The sequence below is a fragment of the Aptenodytes patagonicus genome, chromosome 1 (assembly GCF_965638725.1).
Source record: "Aptenodytes patagonicus chromosome 1, bAptPat1.pri.cur, whole genome shotgun sequence".
Taxonomy (NCBI): domain Eukaryota; kingdom Metazoa; phylum Chordata; class Aves; order Sphenisciformes; family Spheniscidae; genus Aptenodytes; species Aptenodytes patagonicus.
The window spans coordinates 222069322-222090180 of record NC_134949.1 but is presented as its reverse complement, the minus strand read 5'-3'; the positions used below and the strand labels follow the sequence as shown (position 1 = coordinate 222090180).

The following is a 20859-nucleotide window of genomic DNA, read 5'->3' as shown; positions in this document are numbered from 1 at the left end:
TTATCAAAGCTCAGAGAAGGCACAAAAGTGTGAAATACTATTTCCCAGCTGAAAATAACAGGGCTTTTTGTTTGGTTTTTTTTTGAAACCTTACATTCATATCTCTTTATTCATCAAGAATACAAGTATTCCGATTTTGCTCAAACAATTTAAAAGTAAAACAGGTCTTCCCGGATGATCACATAATGATTATGTGTTAAAACCTCCATTCTAATGATCTCATTCATGCTAGTATTATTGTCTAACAACAATATTCAATATTTTGTACTACTGATATAATGAGATATTTCTGACAATCTGGACTATCTGAAGGAAAAACTACACAATAAAAACCTTTCAAACTTTGCTATAATGTATTGTATAATAACAGGTGGTCTATACTATCACCTTTAATTAGTTTAGCTTGGTTATTGCCTCCTCAAGTCAGTCAGCTAGAAGTCGACGTTAACATTTCAGAAATACTGAATGAACTGATGACAAAATACGGAAGTGAAGCAGGCTCCAACCGAGTTGTACACAAGAGGCTGACAGGCTGTCAGAATCTGTCAGATTTAGACTTCTAACAAATAAAGAACATTTCTAGATAGTTTTATAAGGGGTTAGTTCATCTCAAAAGGGATGGATGGTATCACAAGTGCTCTCAGCATTCACCATGAATCCATGCATCAAATAGGTGCATATGAAGCTTTATTATATCTGATGCAGTTGATTGAATAACAGTCTAGATAGGCTTCGGGTTTGGATGAGGGCTAGTTGGCTGCAATCCAATCTAGATAAGTATAGATAAGTATAGATATAGATATAAGATATATTGGTGGCTGGAGAGGAGGCAGTAGGAGAGCAGCTGAAGATCACCATATTCTCACTCTTCACTGAAAGCCTATGACTACCGCCTAGAATACAAAGGGCTAACCCCAAGGTCATGGACATCAATGGAATTTTTTTCATTGTCTTTTTTTATGGATTTAAGCAGACACCCAACCTGCAGTCTTATCTATTAGTATTTTTTTTTTAATCTAAAAATAGTTTTGACCAGAGTAAAAAAGTTCTAAAAAAGCCAGTGATTTTTGCTTCACAAAATAGTGTGATATCACAAGTCTAAAGAAGATCTAACTTTACAGATAATGTGATTACCCCTTGGATTAGAATGCTATTGAGTGTGCTTATTTTAAGATTTCTAGGGTACTGAAAGTATAATATGTTTTCCATCATCCTTATTAATTGTGTATTTATTGGGTTGAGATGATTCATTAAGTCGGTTGTTGCCCCAAAAATAATTGAGCTGAAGGGATGGCTCTTTGTTGAGCTAAGGATGATCATCTTGGGACTGACATTATTAAATATGTTCTTGTGTCCATGACACATTAGTTTTCTTGTGAGTCTTTACTAATGAAAAAAAATGGAAATCCACTGTCAATTCAGTAGAATATGTCAACTAGGAAGAACTGGGTGATCACAGAGCCACCATGTGGTTGAGGTTGAAGGGACCTCTGGAGATCTAGTCCAGTCTCCCTGCTCAAATGAGGGTGAGCTACAGCAGGTTGCTCAGGGCTGGGTCCTGTTGGGTTTTAAATATATCCAGGGACGGAGACTCCACAACCTCTCTGGTCAACCCTGAAGGAAAAGAGTTTTTATCTTATACTTAAGTTGAATTTCCTGTACTTTATGCTTATTGCCTCTTGTGCTGTCACTAGGCACCACTGAGAGAAGTCTGGTGCCATCTTCTCTACTCCTCCCCATCAGGTATTTATACACATTCATAAGATCCTGTCATGGTTTAATCTCAGTCGGCAACTAAGCACCACGCAGCCGCTCGCTCACTCCCCCCCGTGGGATGGGGGAGAGAATCGGGAGGGTAAAAGTGAGAAAAACTCGTGGGTTGAGATCAAGACAGTTTAATAGGTAAAGCAAAAGTTGCGCACGCAAGCAAAGCAAAACAAGGAATTCATTCACTCCTTCCCATCGGCAAGCAGGTGTTCAGCCATCTCCAGGAAAGCAGGGCTCCATCACACGTAACGGTGACTTGGGAAGACAAACGCCATCACTCCAAACGTCCCCCCCTTCCTTCTTCTTCCCCCAGCTTTATATATACTGAGCATGACGTCCCATGGTATGGAATGTCCCTTTGGCCAGTTGGGGTCAGCTGTCCTGGCTGTGCCCCCTCCCAGCTTCTTGTGCCCCTCCAGCCTTCTCAGTCGGTAGAGCATGGGAAGCTGAAAAGTCTTTGGCTAGTGTAAGCACTATCTAGCAACAACTAAAACATCGGTGTGTTATCAACATTGTTCTCACCCTAAATCCAAAACACAGCACTGTACCAGCTACTAGGAAGGAAATTAACTCTATCCCTGCCGAAACCAGGACAGATCCCCCTTGAGCTTTCTCTTCTCCAGACTGAAGAGTCTCAGCTCTCTCAGCCTGATACTGCATGAAAGATGTTCCAATCCCTGAATCATCTCTCCATCCTTTGACAGACTTATTCTAGTGTGTCCATGTCTGTCTTGTACAGGGGAACCCAGAAAGGGACACAGCACTCCAGATGTGTCTCACCAGGGCTGAGCAGAGGGGAAGGATCACTGCCCTTGACCTGCTGGCAATGCTCTTCCTAGTGCAGCCCAAGAAGCTGACGGCCCTCTTTGCTGCGAGGACACATTGCTGGCTAATCGTCAACTTGGTGATCACCAGGACCCCCAAGTCCTTTTCTGCCAAACTGCTTTCTAGATGGTCAGCCTCCAGCCTGTGGGAGTGGTTAGGGTTATTCCTCCCCAGGGGCAAGACTTGGCATTTCCCTTTGTTGAACTTCTGAGTTTTCTGTCAGCTCATTTCTCCAGCCTGTGCCGGTCCCTCTGGATGACAGCACAACCCTCTGGTATATCAACCACTCCTCCCATGTTTGTATCATCTGCAAACTTGCAGAGGGTGCATTCTATCCCATTGTCTGGGTCACAACTTGAGGATTATTAGATTGATAGCAATGGCAAAACTTGATAGCGCAATTTCCAAGGACGGTCAGTGAATGAGAAACAATGTTTTATTTTGTTTGTTTTTCTATCTGCTCACCAACTGCAAAGGAGAATAAAATGGTCATACTAACTAGTAAGAGAAAATTTATAGATTGCCAATGAAACAAGGTTAGGAAAAGGCAGATGTAACTGAAGACAAATCAAACAAGGTGTCTGTCATAGCTATTCTCCTCATAGGTAAGATCCTGATCATCATCTTCCAGAAAAAAGTGTAAAAAGAGAGAAATAGCATAGGCCAGGGTTGGGAAGCCTCTTGAATATTACTAAAAAGGATTGTTTTGTTCAGCAAACAGAAGGCAAAGTGGAGCTATAATTCCTCTCTACAGATATTTCAATGGGATAAACCACAGGGAGGGACATGAGATATGTGAGATGAAAAAAAAACAAACCCTCATATAAGAAGAAATCACTATAAAATGACTATAAATAAATACACGCTGAAAATTAGGCAGTCTAAGCATTGAACACTGTGATTTTCAAACAAGCTTCCAATCATGGTATTAGAAGTAAAAATAAAATTAGCAAGGTTTAAAATGGAGCTCGATTAGTTTATATAGAGCATGGTACAGTCCAAGGTGGTAAGGAATAGGACCCTGACTTATTAATTTCTTCTCAGCCCTATGTTTCTAAATTACAACCTCTTAAAACTTAAAGGGTAGAGAAAAACACTTCCTCCCTGTCCATCCCGTGATTCAATTTGAGATGTCTCCTATACGTTGAGATGGGAGAGAAAACTACTTCCTATGAGTGTCTCTTGAGAGATCCCAAAATGATGGTCCCACCAGTCCCTGTGGTCTGAAGTTAGAAACTCATCTAAAAGAAAACCAACAGAATTAAAGCTCAAAGCCCCAAATCTGACTGAAGTTGCAAAGGTGTTTTGGGTTTTTTGTTTGTTTTGGTTTATTTTTTCAGTCTGAAGTGGATATACTCTAGGGAAAGAGGGAGGAGTAGAAAGGAGGAAAAGGAACATGGTAAGAGATAGGTACTGCTTGTAACTTTACAGACATTTTATGTGGTACTAGCTTGCAGGCTATAAACCTGCAAGTTTTACTCTACTATAGGACAGACTATATGTAATCTGCACATATAGATTTTGTATGATTGTTAAACTTGTTCTACTGTTAGATTGAAAGAAGTGCCAATAGCTTCCTTCAGCTTTCTCCACCACTGTCTGAATTCCTTTCCTAGTTATGCCACACTGCAGCGGGGTTTGGTTGTTATTGTGCATACCCTCTTGTACGTGAAGGATATATGCAAATAACTTAGCCTGGAGGAAAGGAGGCTCAGGGGAGACCTCTTCGCTCTCTACAACTCCCTGAAAGGAGGTTGTAGCGAGGTGGGTGTCGGTCTCTTCTCCCAAGTAACAAGCGATAGGACGAGAGGAAATGGCCTCAAGTTGTGCCAGGGGAGGTTTAGATTGGACGTAAGGAAAAATGTCTTTCCTGAAAGAGTGGTTAAACATTGGACCAGGCTGCCCAGGGAAGTGGTGGAGTCCCCATCCCTGGAGGTATTTAAAAGACGAGTAGATGAGGCACTTAGGGACATGGTTTAGTGGGCATGGTGGTGTTGGGTCGACGGTTGGACTCGATGATCTTAGAGGTCTTTTCCAACCTCAATGATTCTATGATTCTATGAACTAGGAAAGGCTTTTATCAGTTGCTTTGAGATAAGCTGGTTTTGTCACAATGATAAGATTAAAAATAATATGGATACAAAACATGGTTGCAAAACATCCTGACCCTTCACTGGCAGCTGCAATTGCTGTTCCTGGACAAATGAAGCATAGTAACTTTTACTCACCGTAATTACAAGGAAACCAACAGCCTCCCAAACAGCTGCAACAACAAAAAGGAAGGAAATTGCACCCAGTGAAGTTTGATTATGCTCCTGGCTTAAAGCCCTGTCACACGCTTTATAACACTGCGCCCCTCAGAAGACATGCTAACTGGAAGAATATTCCTATGCCTCCCATGTCGAAAAGCTCTTGTCACTGCCTTGGCAAAGTCAGACACCCAGCCCTTGCAGGAGCACTAGTACCTTCCACAGATCAAAACTTCTCCTGACTGACTGATTTTCCTGAAGAGTTTAAGGTAATAGGCAGGTATCGTACAGCTGCCATGGCAGTCTGCATTCAACTTCTTGCTCCAAATTTTACTTTAGGAAGGAAATGAACCTTGGTGAAACAGCATTTGGTTCATTGTACCTGTGTCCAATTTTGTCGTGGTTTAACCTCAGTCGGCAACTGAGCACCACGCAGCCGCTCGCTCACTCCCCCCCGGTGGGATGGGGGAGAGAATCGGGAGGGTAAAAGTGAGAAAAACTCGTGGGTTGAGACAAAGACAGTTTAATAGGTAAAGCAAAAGCCACGCACACAAGCAAAGCAAAACAAGGAATCCATTCACTGCTTCCCATCGGCAGGCAGGTGTTCAGCCATCTCCAGGAAAGCAGGGCTCCATCACGCGTAACGGTTACGTGGGAAGACAAACGCCATCACTCCAAACATCCCCCCTTCCTTCTTCTTCCCCCAGTTTTATATACTGAGCATGACGTCCCATGGTATGGAATGTCCCTCTGGCCAGTTGGGGTCAGCTGTCCTGGCTGTGCCCCCTCCCAGCTTCTTGTGCCCCTCCAGCCTTCTCAGTTGGTAGAGCATGGGAAGCTGAAAAGTCCTTGACTGGTGTAAGCATTACCTAGCAACAACTAAAACATCGGTGTGTTATCAACATTGTTCTCACCCTAAATCCAAAACACAGCACTGTACCAGCTACTAGGAAGGAAATTAACTCTATCCCTGCTGAAACCAGGACAAATTTCAAGTACAGGTTTGCCTTGTCATGATCACATTGGATTAAATCAATTTATTCAATACAGTCACATGCTTTTTGGGTTTAAAACCATGGTGGTTATATCTTGCACATGTACATATAAAATATGCCAGTTTAAAAACAACAAAAAAGAAAATATATCTAATAATATTTTATAGACTGCCAGGTGAATATATGATGTTACTGAAAGGTTTTTAGTTGATGTTGATTGACTAAGGAGGAAAATATAGCTATTTGTTCTTCCCTTCCCTTCCCTTCCCTTCCCTTCCCTTCCCTTCCCTTCCCTTCCCTTCCCTTCCCTTCCCTTCCCTTCCCTTCCCTTCCCTTCCCTTCCCTTCCCTTCCCTTCCCTTCCCTTCCCTTCTTTTTATAATATAATTTCAAGAAATATTTTCATTTTAAAATCTGCCTCACTTTTAAGACTTAGAGAAACATTTATGGAAGTTACTATTTACTAGGGAGGATGAAAAGGTAGAATAAACGAGGGGCAAATTAAACTTAGTGGGTTTATTGGCAGGCAGGTTTCAGGTCCTGAATAAGACCTGTTTAGGTATTTACATGTGAGGTAGGTTTCAATGTTCCTTTTCCAATCAATGGAGATCAAGAATATACTCCATATTCAGTTAACTAAACACTAAGTGTCAATTTGGGGTGAACAGAATTACTTTCCAAGGATCATTTAATTTATTGGCTAGATCCCTGTAACTTACATGTCGATACCTAATTGTACATGTCTTAACCTGAACCTGAATCCCACACAAAGTTTCTTTTGGAAAACTATTTGTCCATAATGAACCTAAATTCATGGGTGATAACACCAGAAGTCAGGAAGACCAGCAGATTTAATCACATGCTGCTTCTCTTCCTCCTCAGACTGCACCTCAAGACTGCTGAGATTTCTGGGAGAAGTGAAGTGTATCTCCAGACAGGTGGAAAAGAGGTGGTGGGTCAGCAACCAGTAAATGAAATTGGATAAGGAAGAAACATCAGAACATAAAAGAGACCTTGATGGAAGAAAATTTTTAAACTACTGAGTTCAAACCTAAGGACTTTCCCAATATAATCATCTTAGGATCAAGGAGAGCTTTCCAGATTTTGGATATCAGGCATTGTTCTTTCAGTAGTGGGGAGAAAGTTGAAAGGTGAGGCTGTCCATAAGAAAAAACTGCAGACCTAAGTAGGGTGGGAGAAAAGCTCTCCTGGAGGATGAAGTGGATGGATTCACATTCATGTGTTTCCTCTTTCTGCATTAGCAGTCCAGTACCCCCCACAGTGGCTGACCCAGGGAAAGTTTTTCCTTTGTTGGTTATGTGAGAGCATTCCTAACAGTTTCAAACTATATACTGTGTACTACATAATTCCCCATTATCACGTAAATTAACTCCTTGGTTTACTCTTGGGTCATTGCCCACATTGCCTTATTTCAGTTCCAGGCTCTCTTTTGGAGTGGACTGACTAGTTCTTTCTGGAATAACACCTGGATGAGATTCTAGAAATAGTTTTCCCCAAAGACCACCCTTAATAGACAATATGAATGAGACCACATCCTACCCAGACTTACTCATCCTGAAACAGTGCAGCAGGTTTTATATCCTTAAACATCCCTACACAGCTTTATATCATGCAACACATATCCTTGGCATCACGCTAGGTCGCAACACAGCCCTCATTTTATTTCAAGGACTTACCAACATAAACATGCATGAAAGGAGACACCTGAGCAAAGAGCTTTGCAGATTGGACATGACCATCCTGCTTTATAAGAATGTACCCCTGAGTGGCGTCAATGCAAGCTACTCTCCACTTTGTTTATAGCAGCACTACTTCATGGAGTGGGTGAAAAGAAGAAATATCCATTTTATTTAGGGCAGCAGGTACTGAGCCTCCAAAGTCCTTTTTTTCATTGTTGTTTAGTAACACTCTGCAGCAAAATCTTAGTCCAAGACCTTGACATGACCCATGATGTGTTCATGAGGTGTGTGTGATTTTTTGGACTGCCTTCAGGGCTGAGCTGCATGGCTTTTAATCGGGTCAAGACAGACTTATAATAGACTTTAATGTCTTTTCTATTTTGTTCTTATTGCCATGATAGTGGCTCAGTTTGATAACACAATTTCAGAGCATTATCATGTAAGTAGCTTTCATATTGAATTAGCAAACTATGTAACAACAGGATAAGAAAACTAATGCATGCTAGACAGCGCTTACAATAAGCTTCTGCATCTTTTCACCACAAAACGACATCTGTGACCTTTCTCTTCCCCTTTCAGTACAGTCAGTATGAAAAGCTCTGCTCTACTGTTAAAAATAGAGCACCCCACGTATTAAATGTTGTTCAGCAGAACATTTGAGTCAGCCTTGCAGCAAAAAAAGAAGGTAACAATAGTCACTTATCTTGCATTTGTTTTCTTCAAAATATGTACGGAATTATACAGGCAAATATATTTCTGTGTTCATGTTGTCTGCGTTAGCTTGACATTTTGGATCCGTAATGATTAATAGTAGATCTGTGCTCTGCCACAACACACACAGCAGCACTGCTTGCTCCAGATCTGAACCACGCACTTGACTGCCTTTGTCAAATTAGCACCCGATACAGGATTTATGTCTCCTTTGTGTTGGCTGAAAGACAACAGGGAATATCTATTCCGGTAAGAAGCTGCACGGTAGAATTTATCCTGCAGGTATTTTTTTAAGGGGCAGACTGAGTTTAATCCAGAGCTGTACTGGACGCTCCATGCAGGGCTGCTTTTAAGTGTGTACTGATGCCAGATTTCCTGTATTCTTCAGCGAACAACTCAAGCGCTCGCCTATCCTGAACTGATGTTTAAAGATGCTTTCACCAACTTGACCTATGAGTTAGGTCATCTGCATGCAATCACTTAAAGTTCTTCCTCAAAATTCATCTGTGATGAGGACAGGAAAATAGCTAGCAATGGTACTCAGGTGTCCCAAGTATCTTCCTCTGTCTCCAGAGAAACAAAATCCAATGTACTCTGAACATGCAGGTATTGAAGCCTAGAGTTAGAGCCAGGCTGACTGGAAGATTAACCCGTTCAGGGAAGAGTCAAATCTCCTTCCTTTGCACGATAAATGAGCTATCTCAAAACCTATTCAGCTTTCTCACTTGTCTGTGAGTACATACACATTTATTTTAAGAATGGCATGCTATTTTTTTTAATCAATTAATAAGCCATTTTATAACTGTATCTGCACATTTCTTCATCTTCCATATCTCTCAACCAAACACTTTGTAGTTATGAAATTTTTTCACTTACAGGTGTGAAAATTTCTCAGAGGGACACCTCTTTATGTGCTGACAATATTACTTTATTATCTATTTTATTAGATTAATTACTAAATTAATTATCTATTATAGTATTTGCTGAATACTTTTGATGACCAGACATCTTTCAAGGATTTGTCTATGTTTAATTTCTGATTCAGTGTGATGCCTGTCATGTATGGCGTGTACTTTGGCTAAAGATTATTGACAGACTGTTGGCTACTGTGATTTGTCACAGCTCCAGTAGTTTGCATAGAGTCATTTGCACAGAATATAAGTGACACTAATTGAGTTTGTGTGATATGCTCACAAGTGTAAAAGTAATGGCATTTTATAAAGAAAAATATGGTTTTGTTGGTAATGGCCGCACAATGTAATGTCTTGGGTTCTCTAACGTTTATGGCAAAAATACCACTTCCTTCCCCAATGTCAGGACTTTCAAGTTATTTTTCTGTCTGTTGAATCTGGTAAGTAGTAAATGATCTCACTACAGTGTTGCTCGCTGAGATATGGTCACATTGTACAAAAAATGGAAAAGGAACAGTAACTGTCAAATGTAGATGTAAGCCACATTACAAGTATAGCAAGAAAAAAAAATAAGTTAACTATCCGGTATGCATCGGAACAAGGAAAAAGAAAGAATCTGATACTTTCATAAGTGGTTGTTCATTCATAAAGGACAGAACTTTTTTGTACTTCACCCACCACCACCTGCTTTTCTGTTCCTTTACCTTTGAAGGCTTGTGCCCCGTGCTGCTGTGGGTGCTGATAGCGTAATCACAGCACATTGTGCTTCAGGTTCATTTTCCAAACAAAACAAGCAGGGGCAGCAACACCGCATTGGTTTGATGTGCCTGGGCAAATCTAGAAAATATTAACCGGAGCTCAAGAAACCTGGGAATAGATGCTTTCTGTCTCTACAGGATCTGACCCCACCCTGAAGACTCCATTCAAAGGTAGAGAAGTACTATAGTCCCCTTTTACAGACAGAAAAAAAATCAGGAAAAAGATTTCTAAGTTTTTCTACTGCCAAGATACCACTGGATGGGAATTTGCATATGGATAACCATAAAAAAGGATTGTAAACAGCCCACTGCAACATGAGAAGTCTGTGACAAAGTCACACTAAAATTCAGTGCCTTAACCACACGGTCATCTTCTCTCTGAGAAGTACCAGCCTCAGTCATCTGAGGTCGTCTGAGAAGTCTCGGCCTCATTTTCAAACCATAGGCACAAGCACTAAACTCACAGCACCAATCTCCACGGCAGGCAGAGTTGCAAACCTTAAATCATCTGAATGATACAGAAAGCACACGTTTAATCCTTGGAGGGTAGGGTTTCTCCATACAGGTATTATTTACATTTGGCTCTCAAAGATGGGGAATGAAGGAATTAACGGGTTATAAAAAGGAAAAGGAGTGAATGCTCGGGATGTTATGTTCAATGCCTTGATCCCCAAATCCCCAGCTATATCCAGAAGGAAAGGAACTATAATGAGAGTCTGTCTGTGATGCTGTTGAGAGAGCCTGAATTTTTGAAGACATAACCTGACTGTTACTTATTTGTCTTGCTCTGTGTTCACTGAAATAGAAGCAAGCAAAATACAGATCAAGAATGGATTTTGTAATAAGCTCTTAACAATAGAGATACTTCTTTGCATTTCCTCCTTGGAGAACCTGGCAAACAAAGAAAGGTATTATGAAATGGTAAACTGATTTAAGTAGCTTCTGAAGCTAAGCAGTAGAGTTTTGCCATCTGAACCTGTTGTACAGGGAGAGCAGCTGTAATTTAATGGATTAAACTTGAGCCTAGGAGATTGCAAGCTCTGGCTTGCTGAGTGAATCTGCCCCTTGGCAATGATGTGAGTTTGCGCTGGAGGATGGAGCCTCTCTGAACCTCAGTGACCTGGCTTATCTGTACAACATGGAAAGCAAAGCTGTTATCTAAAAGCTCAACAGGTGTACGAGGCAATAGGAAATCTAAACTATTAATAAACTGGATTTGGTCAGAGATTTTCCTTATCACATCTTTCTCTCCCCTCCTGTATTTGAATATATGATAGATGCATTTAATGGGGGAGGGGGGCGGGGGGGGGGGGAATACTTATACTAGAACACAGAATTTTGGTTTGAAGATTCTTGGGGTTTTTAACCATTTTTTGATTTGACCTGAAAGACAAATAGGAGTTCAGGACTTCCCCAGGGAGCTGCTACTTAGGTACATTCCTCTCTGTTTTGTTTGAATTTTGTTTTCACAGAAGTCAACCTTTCACTTAGAATCCCTACTTTTCCACTCAGTTTTTAGCCTGCCCTATTACTGCTCCAGGTTTTCAAAGAACCTTTTGCTTCCCAAAACTCTCTCTTAACAATTAATTCCCAAAATTCACACTTAACAACAAAGGAGAGACTTTGCTTGTAGATCACTTTAGCAATTATAATTAAGAATAATTACACAATATCAACAATATCGGAGATTCTCATTTACTCCACAGTACTAAGCCTCAGCATATTTTATGTATCCCTACTATAGCACTTTTCTTCAAGGCTGTACTAAACACCCACATTTCTTTGCAGGCTCATGGAAAATTTTGCCTTGTATTAGCTGACCTAAAGTCTATGGCTTCTCAACTTCTCTTTCAGTAATAATAACAAATAACTGTTGTGGATTAAGTAAAAATATAATCTAGGCTGTTTGGGTTTTTTTTTCAGAATCACCAGAGAGAATTGGACCCCCAAAAATAAAAAAGGTATTCAGATGGAAAGAAAGAAGATTGTTGTGTCCTTCTATCTCTAATCCCCCACAAATCCATTTGTATCACACTCACTTTCTCACTCTATATAACCATCTTCTTGCAAAACTACCTATAACTCCACTGACTTAAAAAAAAAAAAAAAAAGCTGCACACCAGAGTACAAGAGGAATGGATGTTGCTCACCAGGTAAGAAATTAGCCCGTGCATGACTAATCTTGTGACCACGTAGGATCCTACTGTGCATGTTGAGTTTGACTCTGGGGAACAAGAACTTATTTCTCAGAGACTGAGAGCTGGAACGGTGAGTGGAGTTTCCATCAGTGTATGTGGCCATATGGACAAACGAGTCTGTTCCTCTGCATGTCACTTGGAGCAGAATTTCAGTAAGGCACACCTGTATCAAAAATACAACCTCATGCTGAGTTATAGCATAGCTTAAAAGACCTCAGATGGTAGTTAAACCATCACAACTTAATGTACTTTGCTCCAGGGTGTTAGTTATACTTGCAGATAAAATAAGGACCTTATTCTTAGTTTAATTTTGTCTTTCTTCACCTCCTAGGTACTGTATCTTATTGCTCTTCTCTCTACTAGTTTAAAGAGCCTTTTCCTACCGGAGAACTTCTCCCTGTGCACAGGATGCTCTTGACTTTCTTTTTGATAAGATTCATTTTCTCAGTTACTTCAGTCTTTCAGTGTTCTACCAAAATGTTCCAGTTCCTGATGTTTAGTCAAGCGGCCTCCTTTTTGAACCTTTCCTCTCCCTGGTCCTTCCACCCCAAAATAATTCCAAACAAAGTGAGACATCTTCAGAGCACAACAGAAGTCATCAGAGAACCATGGGGAACAGTAATTTACCACCACCACTCTTAGGTACCATCATTCCACCTGTTTATCATGTTCTCATCCTAGTTTTCCCGTCTTTGGACATCTGAAACTTCACAGATGGAAAAGAGCTGATTGAAGGGAAACCTCACAAGCTTTTCACATTTTTATTTTACAATTTGAATTTTCTTGTGCATGTTTTTGCCAAAAAGTTGGCATATGAAAATATACAGCACATCCAGGCTGAGACATATAGCTGAAGAGTATAGGGTTTATTTATTTGCTTTTTTTTAAGCTGCCTGATATATGTAGAAAATACTCAGAAGAAGTTTCTCTCTCAAAAGGCTCTTTGGGGACTTTGTTGAAAGGCAAGAAAATCAATTGTTTATATAGCAACATCACTTCATTCCAGGCATGGGCTGAAGCACACACTTATTTAACAATAAATCTGTTTCTATGAAATGTAGGTGAACAAAATAAAAATAAGTAATAAAATATTCTGTATCTATACAGCAAATTCTATGCACTGCTTTCAAACAACTTTAGAGTGGTGGATAAAGAGCTTTTTATTATTGCAGGACAATGAAACACACAGATGGTTAATGAATTATCAGAAGCCCCCCATTTACACTGCTTTTTCACAGAACCTACTAAACCTTGTGAGGATCAGAGCTAGTTTAATTCCTTTTAAATTCATTCTGGAAAGAAGTTATTCCATAGCAACATTTGTTGAATAATGTATTTGGATGAAGACAGCTCAGCCAGCCCTATGAATGTACAATGCTTGAAACCGCATGTGAAAATATATTGTAAGAAGCTCAAGTGCTAGAAGCAGTTAATGCGCTGTTCACAGCAAGCAATCAGTTATCAAGCAACATGACAGCAAGCTATGTGATCACAACACCAGTTCAATGCAAAAAGTGATTTTCTCAAGAAATCATGAAAGTTGGTTTATAGACAACTCTACTGCTTTGGCTGCCAACTTTAAAATAATGAGCTATAATACCAAAAAAACCCAACACACTGGTGGGAAAAAGTGTCTTGAGTGAGCTATTTGACTCCTCATACTTTGATATGAGATTTAGCAATTTAACTTTTGAAAGCTCAAGAGCTTTCAGCCTGTTCAGTTGGAAACTTAAAGGATACAGCGGACTTCATCACCAAACTAAAGTATAGAATTATATTTAGTTAATGCCTCAGAAATTAGTGAGGAAAATATGCTGCATATTCACTAATTTTAAACTATTCATACTTTGTGTCACTAAATTTTGCCTCAAAGTATGGGTGTATAAGAACAAGGTTAGCACCAGAGGCTTTCCTACTATTTGTGTTTGCCCTAGTGTGTGTCTCATTCTTCTTAGGATTCACCCCTCAAAATGAGGAAGGCACTGGACAAGAATTTCCTGCACTAGGGTGACCTAAGGGAAGACATGCAACACTCTGGATCAATGATTCGTTTTAGATTTGTTTCAAACTGAGTGTGGAGTATTCAAACAAGAAGCAGCGATCCCTAAAGACAATGCAGGTAAACTTGGAGGTTTAGCTGCTGCAGTTGAATAACAGCAGTGTGATCTTAAATAGAAAACTAAGAACGTACAATGAAAGGGAAAAAGCCGGAAATTGAATTATATTTGCATGCACATGTGTCCTGGAATTGCTGGAGTTGAAGGCTTTTTCTCTCCTCCTGGTAAGTTTGAAGACAGAGATCATTAACTGAGTAGATGACATCAAAATGGGATGATGAAAGGGAAGAACATCCCAGTGTTCAGCAGACTGATATGGAGAGCTGAGAAACCTCAGCACCTGCCACCTTGAAGTCTGTGAGATGATTCGTTACTGAAGTAAAAAAGTAAAAGCTAAAGTAAGCCAAAGTATAATGAGAAGAAATGACAGAAGAGACCAGAAATGCTCCCAGGGGTAATCTGGGAATCAGCCAAGGGTTCTCAGTTTTGCTCAAAACAGCAGTTTGGAGCTAGAGATGTTCACACAGGTGAAGATGTTTAAACAGAAGGTGAACCAAAGACTGTTAAGCATCTTGTCCCTTAACCTGGTAATGCATGCAGGCTTTTTTCTACAGTCAGCAAGAAAAGCAAAATATTTCTGAAAGCTTCCACAGGACCAGGACTTGATTTGCTTGTAACCTTTTCCCACCGACTTTGGAAAGCAAATCAAGTCACCTCCATGCCAATGAGATGCAGTAGGCCAAGGGACTGGGAAAAAGGAGAAGTATAAATAGATTTCTGAGTTTTCATTCACTTTGAAAAAGCTGAACTCTCTTTTGAGAGAATGTGCTTCAGAGCTGATTTTTGGAATAATTGCAGATGCTGTAGTAAGTGCCAGGAGGCAGGGGACCTAAGATCTTACCTCATCACAGCTTCAGGGAATTTGAGCCAAGAGATATTATATCTCAGCATAATCTCTTGCAGGGGATACTTTTGGGAAAATTTCTCTCTATTCCTCTTGCTTGAGCAGAGCCATTGCACAAGAAAAATGCACAAGCTCATGCAGTTGTAAAAAAAGAATGAAAAAGGAGACTGGCTGCAGCTGTGGTCCAAATGTGACTTAGGAATCAAATAAAGTTTTTATACTACATCTTCTCTCCATTCTTCCTGAATTTAGCTGAGAGATAGGTACCTAATTATTCAGCAAGGACAGGTATGTTGCTCTACATGTCCAATAACAGTACTTCAGATTCCTAGAGGAAGTCTTGGGTATCTCAATCAGGAGAAGCATGACTTTTTTTGTCCATTGATGCTCAAATTATACCTATATGGTATGTTAGGGGTCTGCACCTCTGTTGGTTGAACACTTGTATAAAATTTCATAACGCATTTCTTATGATTTACCAAATGAGGTCAACAAATACATATTCACAATTCCTATTATACATCTTTCTTGGGGGGATTCAGAAGTTCCTCAGGAAAAAGTTGATTTCCTTCTGCTCTGATAGTGAGAGTTAATTATAACAGATAGACTTCTGTTGTCTTCTTTAAGAGAGTGAGCAAGTCTATAAATACCTACTTTTTTTCTGATGTTTCTTAGGATGCAAGTATTTCAAATCATTTTAGTCTTAAGCATACATCTTATACATACAGTGTTTGAATAATCTTCCACATTGCTGTTTGCATACGTGCAGCTACATTTTATTTCCTCTCTTCAATTCTTATCTTAATCCTAGGCAATGAAAATATTTGGATGGTCATCTCTTCTCTGGAAGGGAAACAAACAGTGTAAATATAGAAACGAACGAGAATGAGGGACTAACAGGTGAGGATTAAAACCAAAGAGAGGAAGCAGAAAGAAAAAAGAATTTAAGAACAATCTTAAAGGAGACAGGAAAAAATGAGAAAGAAAATAGAAAGACAGCAGTCTGTAAAAGAAAAATGGATTGGCATGTGTGGTAAGAGAAAACAAGTGACGGGGAAAGGACAACAAAGCAGAACTGACTGAAGAGGGATTTGAAAGGGAAACTTCAAATATCTCAAGGTCTCAGCATGTGGGCTTTTTTTTTTTTTTTTAAACACCTTCACAAGGAAAGGGAGGAATTTTTTTTTTCAATGTTGTCACAAAGGAAAAAGTATAAATCTGCCAAAACCAATAAGCTGTCTTGTAATGTGCGCTTATTAGAATAAAGTAAATATGGGAATGAACCCAGCTTGATTTCATTAGTATGCATTTGCAATAACAGCAACAACAGCAGCAAAAAGCAGCCAAGATTTTTAGAGGAAGTTGTAAGAAAACAGGGTGATAAATGAAGAACTAAAGATTTTTTTTTCTAGAAAGGAAGAAAGACTCCAAAAGAGAGGGGAAAAAAAAAAAAGAACATATAAAGTTAGAAAAAAATGAAATGCAAATATGATACTGGGGCAAAGGGGAGGGAGGGGATGGAAAAGGATAAAAAATCTAATCTAATCACCTACCAATCCATTTTTTAATTTATGAATTCGCTCATCCATCTTAATCTCATCACCATATCACATCTGAGTGCCTAAAGGCCAGAAAGAGTTTAATTTCACTCCTCCTCCCCAACAGGCAACCGAGGGATGATGATATCAAATCATTATTCCTGTTTAACAGTTTGCCACTGCTTTTCCTGTGATAGCGAAAAAACTGATCTGCAATGGAGCATTCAGTGCGTGGATCTCAGTTCAGCAATATCTGCTTTTGGAAGGGTGCACCGTTGCCCTGGGTTGTTTACCTGCACTGTGAAAAGACACCAGCCAAAGTAGATGGCATGGATCTGTGCAGCTTCTCCTCGCTTCTCTCCCTTCTCAAAAGCCCACCTAAATCACATTGTAGACACCATCTGTACTGATGCTTTGTTTTCTAAGAAAATGTTGTCCCTGTCTTTTCACAGGCAGATAGGCTGAATACTAGTGTGGCCTCTCAGGATGGAGACGAGCAAAGTTTTAAGAATGAGACAAGACCCTCTGGCCTCTGAAATGTTTATGAGTTTCAGGAACTTTGGTTTTAAGAATGTCCATGATCTTTTCCATCGTACCTTGCCCAATAATTGCTATTCAATATGATTACTTTGGCCAACGTAAAGTTCTTTTGAGTCATTGCAAAAGCATAGGCCTTGGGAAGGAGAAATGGTAATTTGAAAATAATGAAGCATTCAGCTAAAAAGTGATATTAACATGCAGCTAATTTATATTTTTAATATTCACGGATAGTCAAAACCAGTTGCACATTCCTTCAGAAACCAAACGGGTTGTTTTTGGTTTTTTTTTTCTTTTTTTTTCTTTTTTTTTTTCTTTTTTTTCTTTTTTTTTCTTTTTTTAATAAACCTTAAGTGCCATGTTTCTATGAAGGGTTTGTCTGACAGCTTCACGAACAGTATTATTTATACACCTAACTAAGCTCCAATGACCTCCCATACAGACGTCCTCAAACAAGAAACAAACAGGATAACAAATATTGAGGGGAAGAGGGATTAGCTTTGAGAAGTATTTCATAACATTGAAGAAACTGTCCTTGTGATATTAATGAAATGAAGGCTGAGCATTACAATAAGGAAGACAATAAATAAATAGAGATAAAACTAATCCCAGGTTATAATCCTATTATAAATTCTTCCAGAAGGTAGAACTCTTCTCCAGACCTTGCAGGAAGGTGGGAAGTCATATTTCAAGAAAAGATAGGTACGGTGTGGCATCTTCATTGACACATTTTATTTTTGAGATTAACCAGAATTAATCAGAATAAATTAGCACCATGGTGCTGTCAGATGCAAAGAAGGTCAAAGGTTTCATGATCACTGCTAGAAAACTGGCAACAGAGAAAATTAGAACTTTAGTGGCATTTACAAGAACATCTGTTCTGGGATCCCTGGCGCTGGCAGTTTTTCCTTGTGTATTACCTCTGCAGAGAGGTAATTAGCACCATGGAGGACACAAAAATATCAGAAAGAAGAAGGAAGACTCCATGGTTAGCAGAAGAGAGATATTAATATTAGAGATATCAGAGTTTATATCCACCACCCAGCTGCTGACCGAATGGTCAGGTACAGCCTGTGATTAATCCAGGCAAAAGGAAAGACATGACAAAGCAGAGCAGCAGTTGGAACCCAGAATGTCTGTGGTAGCTCTCCTTTCTGATTCACATGCTAGAAGACTGGTAGGGAGAAAATTGCCAGCTTCATGAAGATGCCACTGAGATTACAATCAGAAGTCCCTTAATTTCTGCACAACAAAATACTGCTTTTCCTGGAAAGAGAACTGTGATGAATTCTGACCTAGAAAAGCAAGCACCGTGGCACTAAAAAAAGGAAAAGTTGGAGGAGAGAAGGCTTGGTTTGTATTTAGTTGGTATGAACAACTGCACTAATCACCTTTTTCATCATCTTGACAACGATCTTGGTGCCACCATAGCTACTGCCTTATATGAACTGCAGATGGTATTTTCCCATTCATGTTGTCTACATTTCATGTCATTTGCAAAGTTCCATGGAATTGTACTGGTGAGCTGAGTCTTATTTTTAATCACCATATAAACACTTCTTAGACAATGAAATCTCAACAATGTTATTTTTAATTTTTTTTTTGTGTAAAAATAGTAATTGCCAAAACATTCATCAGATTTATTTATCTGCTTTGTGGCATAAACTAGATATAGAAACAAGCCTGCTATAATTTGGTGCATGATATTTTGTTGTAAAATAATAATCAGAAAGCTTTTTTTTAAAATGTACCAGAAAAAGAAGTCTAGATCTGCAGAGAATACAAATAATGATTTTAGGAAGGGAAAGGTTGAAATCCAAAGAGCAGGGCAAGATCAGAAAATAAATGGGAAACTGTATCTACTGTGGAAGAAGACATGAAAATAAATTGAATCTTGGGGGAAAGATGGAAAGAGAAAGGACAAAACTAATAATTTATTTACCAATTCAGTCATTTAAAATTCTAATTTATGTACCTATCTATCCCACTCTATGCTGTGTGTAACAAAACTTTCTTCAATACAATATAAAGACATCAAGTGCTTGAGCTTTGTCCTCCTTTCCCCTGGAAGCACTGAAGGATATTTTATTAATCACTGCACCTGCTTCAGATCTCCCCCTTCTGAAGATGAGGAGGCAGTGAAAAAGCTGAGCAGGGGTCGTTATTTCCATACTTGGCTCTGATCCCTTTCCTTCAGACTGCCACCAGAAATGGGTTTGGAGACACCTAAAGAGAAGTGAGCTCTATGGGGAAATTAATTTTACCAGAACTTCTCGATCAGGTTAAAATAAAACAAACACCATTACCGCCCCTGCCCCCCCCCCAAAAAAAAAAAAACCCAAACAAACAACAAACAACAAATGCACCAAAGAATCCCTCATTTCCTTCAGGAAGCTTTCTTTTCATGATGTTGCCAGGTGGAAAAAGGATCAAAAGAGCTATCGCTGTGTGACTCTTCTAATCTTGGTCCATGTTGGCAGGGCACGCAGCTGCAGAGCAAGGTGGTGCTGCAGCGTGAGCAGGGCAGTTCCCATCTGCTGCCCTGCAGAACTACACAGGCAGGGCTCTGGAGGGACTTTTGGGTCTCTCTTGATGTAGCATGCACAGCACTGGACATTACGGTAGTCTCAGTTTTACAGTACGCTGTACTGTGCCTCCAAACTCTCTGTTGATGAATCTAACCATCTTCCTTTCCTGCTATGCAGTTTGACCCCACTGTTTACACATACTAATAATCATATCACTTCATATGCATGCATTTATGCCTCCTATTAACATATATTTCATTGTAAACAGTATTTTAAGACACCAGTTAAAAACATTATGTTCATTCTTTGTCTAATATTGTTAAATAGTGATTTCAAAGCATTTTACTCCAATGTTTCAAACACTGAAGCCGACACACTCCAACACTAAGTGAATCACCCTCTTCATTAGTTTTATAGATGAGACTGAAACTCTCACCATAGTGATTTATAATCTAGCGTTATCTAAATGCCTGCAGAGAGGATATACAGCATAAAAATACTTGAGCTGAGCTGAGAATTTCAGAGTAGAATCATCTAACACATTATTTGATAAAACATGACAGGATTTGTTGAGGAACATATTTCATCAACTGCATGTAAAACTTCATACTAGCATAAAATATTAAAAGAGAACAACCTTAGAAACAACTCACAACTACTCAAAGCAACAGCAAATCATGTAAAAAGGCAAATTTGTGATCAGAACAGTCAACTCAACAAGAAGGTTTTCTACAGTGGACAGGTAGATCTATGTACCTACATCTGTTTACATTGTAATCACCACCTTAGCAAACCACTTTAAAGAAAACAAAATGAATGAGCATAAAATATGTTTTGAGAAAAAGGATCTGTTTTAAAGAGGTATTTAACCACTAAATTGTTATATATGTACTGGAATCCTAACACAAATAAATCTGATTCAGAATATAATTTGATTACATTAATTGGCTGTATGTTTCCATATCTTAATTTTCCCTCAGGTTATCATTTAGGTAGTTTTTCATGTTTTGAAGCATATTCTGTTTGTATGTCACACCAGCTATGGCTTGTACAGCATGTGCTTCATCAAATTTTAAGCTTCTCATGTGAAATATCCTTTAGCAGAGAACTGATATTTGTGAGCTCTGTAAATTTTGTTTCTGTTTTAGCCCCATTTTCTTCAATTCAAATGTATCATAAAAC

General features: G+C 39.3%; 1 long non-coding RNA gene across 1 annotated transcript in view; it reads right to left on the bottom strand.

Moving 5' to 3' along the window:
* Positions 1-20859, bottom strand: part of LOC143156844 (uncharacterized) — a 767026-nt gene that overhangs the window by 560363 nt on the left and 185804 nt on the right. The gene's annotated exons all lie outside the window — the stretch shown is intronic.